Raw genomic sequence first — 4,692 nt, 5'->3', positions numbered from 1 at the left:
TCCCCTTACAACCAGCATTGTTGGGGCCGGGGCCGTTCGTCGTCGTCGGAGGCCTTTCTCTCCCGGCCTCGCTGCCTTCTCTGCTCGATGCCAGGACCTGGGGCTCGGCCGGCGCCAGCGGACCAAGGCAATTAAGCGGAACACGCGGAGCGCCGTCCTCACGTTCGGGGGTGGGGGAGGCCGGGAGGGACAGAGAAAGGGGGGGGGGACAATCGTTCCTCTCGGAGGAAGAGCTTTTAAAGCACTTTCCAAATCCCCCGCTTCCCTTCCCCCGCCCCCCTCTCCCCGAGTAAGGACCGGTATGATGGACAGGTCTAAACCCGGGCTTCCCTCCCCCCCTCGCTTCGGATCAAGGGAGAGGCGGACAGGACGGGGCAGCCCTCCGGAGGGCTTGTTTGCGCCGAGAAAAAACGAAGCAGCTGCTTTCGCAGGAGCTGCGGCGGGGGGGGGGCGAGTCACGTGCTTCCGGGACGGGGGCGGCGGCGCGGGACTCATTCGGTCCCTGGGGTTATGGAAGTGTAGACTTGGCCTCGGAGAGGAGAGGCGGCTGGGGAACAGAAGCGAGTGGCGTGAGAGGACCCCGAGTTCGCCCCGAGCGGGGCTGAACTTAAATCTGCGTAAAAGCTCACGGGCAACAGGGCTGACTTGGCTAGGAAAGGGGTGGGAATAAGTTACAGGGAGTTGGACTGGGCGAGCCACCAGCACCGAACTGGAGGTGTTCTTAACGATTGCCTGCACGCACCAGGGCAAAGATCCTTTCCTTCTGGATAGGTGATAAGCAGCAACCATCCTCGCTCGATATCAGTTGCACAATATTCAGTAGAATTCCAGAAACAGTAAACACATTTTTTTCTGTCGTGAATGTTTCTTTTAAAATGGGTTCTAATCATTTACGACGCCACAACAAACTTCATCTTGTTCACCTTTTCGGAACTTTACCCATACAACCGACACCTGACCTAATTTTATTCTCAAGAAAGAAAGTGATCAAAATGCAAAATTGCTCTTTATTCCCAAAAGACTATCGACATGGCTAATACAGTACCTTTAATAAAGGGCACAATCCATGCACCCTTGCTTCTCAAATCTAAATCCGTTTTTCTTGGTATTGCATCCAAAAGACGCCCTTTCACCCTGAGCTATTTTTAATGCTGCCCAGCTACCCTCTGCACCCGGATTTCACTGTCTACTCCGCAAATCGGGAATCCCAAAGGTGGCTGCACATATCTTCACCTCTTTGTTGGGAGTTACTCCTATAAAATATAATCAGATTGATTATATTCTCTGCAGCCAAAGATGGAGAAGTTCTATACAGTCAGCAAAAACAAGACCTGGAGCTGACTGCCGCTCTGATCATCAGCTCCACATAGCAAAATTCAAGCTTAAACTGAAGAGAGTAGGAAAAACCACTGGGCTAGTCAGGTATTATCTAAACCAAATCCCTTATGAATACACAGTGGAAGTAAAGAACAGATTTAAGGAACTTGATTTGGTGGACAGTGCCTGAAGAACTTTGGATAGAGGCTCGTAACATTGTCCAGGAGGCAGCAACAAAAAACATCCCAAAGAAAAGGAAATGCAAGAAAGCAAAGTGGCTGTCCAACGAGGCCTTAGAAATAGCAGAGAGGAGAAGGGAAACAAAATGCAAGGGAGATAGGGAAAACTACAGAAAATTGAATGCAGACTTCCAAAGAATAGCAAGGAGAGACAAGAGGGTCTTTTTAAACGAACAATGCAAAGAAATAGAGGAAAATAATAGAAAAGGAAAAACCAGAGATCTGTTCAGGAAAATTGGAGATATTAGAGGAACATTTTGTGCAAAGATGAACATGATAAAGGACAAAAATGGGAGGGACCTAACAGAAGCAGAAGACGTCAAGAAGAGGTGGCAAGAATACACAAAGGAATTATATCAGAAAGATTTGGCTATCCCGGACAACCCAGACAATGTAGTTGCTGACCTTGAGCCAGACATCCTGGAGAGTGAAGTCAAGTGGGCCTTAGAAAGCCTGGCTAACAATGCCAGCGGAGGTGATGACATTCCAGCTGAACTATTTAAAATCTTAAAAGATGATGCTGTTAAGGTGCTACATTCAATATGCCAGCAAATTTGGAAAACTCAACAGTGGCCAGAGGACTGGAAAAGATCAGTCTACATCCCAATCACAAAGAAGGGCAGTGCCAAAGAATGCTCCAACTACCGTACAATTGCACTCATTTCACACGCTAGCAAGATTATGCTCAAAATCCTACAAGATAGGCTTCAGCAGTATGTGGACCGAGAACTCCCAGAAGTACAAGAAGGATTCCGAAGGGGCAGAGGAACTAGAGACCAAATTGCTAACTTGCGCTGGATTATAGAGAAAGCAGAGAGTTCCAGAAAAACATCTATTTCTGCTTCATTGACTATGCAAAAGCCTTTGACTGTGTGGACCACAGCAAACTATGGCAAGTCCTTAAAGAAATGGGAGTGCCTGACCACCTTGTCTATCTCCTGAGAAACCTATATGTGGGACAGGAAGCAAGAGTTAGAACTGGATATGGAACAACTGATTGGTTCAAAATTGGGAAAGGAGTACGACAAGGCTGTATATTGTCCCCCGGCTTATTTAACTTATATGCAGAATACATCATGCGGAAGGCTGGACTGGAGGAATCCCAAGCCGGAATTAAGATTGCTGGAAGAAATATCAACAACCTCCGATATGCAGATGATACCACTCTGAGGGCAGAAAGTGAGGAGGAATTAAAGAACCTTGTAATGAGGGTGAAAGAGGAGAGTGCAAAAAACAGCCTGAAACTCAACATCAAAAAAACTAAGATCATGGCCACTGGTCCCATCACCTCCTGGGAAATTGAAGGGGAAGATATGGAGGCAGTGACAGATTTTACTTTCTTGGGCTCCATGATCACTGCAGATGGAGATAGCAGCCACAAAATTAAAAGACGGCTGCTTCTGGGGAGGAAAGCTATGACAAACCTGGACACCATGGTTTTTCCTGTTGTGACGTATGGAAGTGAGAGCTGGACCATAAAGAAAGTAGGCCGCAGAAGAATTGATGCCTTTGAATTGTGGTGCTGGAGGAGGCTCTTGAGAGTCCCCTGAACTGCAAGGAGAACAAACCTATCCGTTCTGAAGGAAATCAAACCTGAGTGTTCACTGGAAGGACAGATCCTGAAGCTGAGGCTCCAGTACTTTGGCCATCTCATGAGAAGAGAAGACTCCTTGGAAAAGACCTTGATGTTAGGAAAGTGTGAGGGCAAGAGGAGAAGGGGACGACAGAGGATGACATGGTTGGACAGTGTCTGTGAAGCAACCAACATGAAATTGACACAACTACGGGAAGCAGTGGAAGATAGGAGGGCCTGGTGTGCTCTGGTCCATGGGGTCACGAAGAGTCGGACACGACTAAACGACTAAACGAACGAACAAACTCCTATAAGAACACAGCTTCAGGAAGACGGTCCATCCAAAAGGAAAATGTTGAACGACTGCCTTTCCTTTTTTCCAGTTATTTAGGAACAGAAGGTAAATGAAGCAATTGGAACATATTTTTCTTAAATAGGAAATTTGCCTTTTTGCATTCTGTGGACCATGAATTCATCAGTTTGTTTAGGTTTCAGATTTTCAAACAGAAGGCCCACAGCTACTAGGTGATTCTCTTACTTCTTCTGCTTTCCTATAAGGAAATTGTAACTTCAGTCAAACTTCTGCACCATTATTAGAGTTATTTTGAAAAAGAATATGTACTGTATAATGATATGCTGTCGCAGTCAGTACCTCAGCTCCAGTACCCTACCAAGGCCCAAGTTATGGAAAGCTGCAACATGTCATTGTACAGTAATTCTGGAATCTTGGAAAGCAAATTTCCAAATTCTGTTCTGGAATGACTTATTCATAAGTTATGTAATACCCCACGGAAGAAGAACCTTCCCTACAAATTAGTAACATGCAGATTTACTTTGCAAAAGGTCCCACTGAAATTAGCTGGTCTTAGGTCCTGTAACCTTGCATAACTGGTCCCATCACCTCCTGACAAATAGAAAGGGAAGATATGGAGGCAGTGACAGATTTTACCTTCTTGGGTTCCATGATCACTGCAGATGGAGACAGCAGCCACGAAATTAAAAGATGATTGCTTTTTGGGAGGAAAGCTATGACAAACCTGGACAGCATCTTAAAAAGCAGAGACCTCACCTTGCCAACAAATGTCTGTATAGTCAAAGCTATGGTTTTTCCAGTAGCAATGTATGGAAGTGAGAGCTGGACCATAAAGAAGGCTGACCACCAAAGAATTGATGATTTTGAATTGTGGTGCTGGAGGAGGCTCTTGAGAGTCCCCTGGACTGCAAGGAGAACAAACCTATCCGTTCTGAAGGAAATCTACCCTGAGTGCTCACTGGAAGGACAGATCCTGAAGCTGAGGCTCCAATACTTTGGCTATCTCATGAGAAGACTCCCTGGAAAAGACCCTGATGTTGGGAAAGTGTAAAGGCAGGAGGAGAAGGGGACGACAGAGGACGAGATGGTTGGACAGTGTCATCAAAGCTACCAACATGAATTTGATGAAACCCCTGGAAGCAGTGGAAGACAGGAGAGCCTGGCGTGCTCTGGTTCATGGGGTCACAAAGAGTTGGGCATGACTTAACGACTAAACGACAACAAACCTTGCATAAAATTCTACTGCATAC

Source organism: Pogona vitticeps, chromosome 3 (assembly GCF_051106095.1).
Source record: "Pogona vitticeps strain Pit_001003342236 chromosome 3, PviZW2.1, whole genome shotgun sequence".
In the NCBI taxonomy this organism is placed as follows: domain Eukaryota; kingdom Metazoa; phylum Chordata; class Lepidosauria; order Squamata; family Agamidae; genus Pogona; species Pogona vitticeps.
This window is presented reverse-complemented; position numbering follows the sequence as displayed.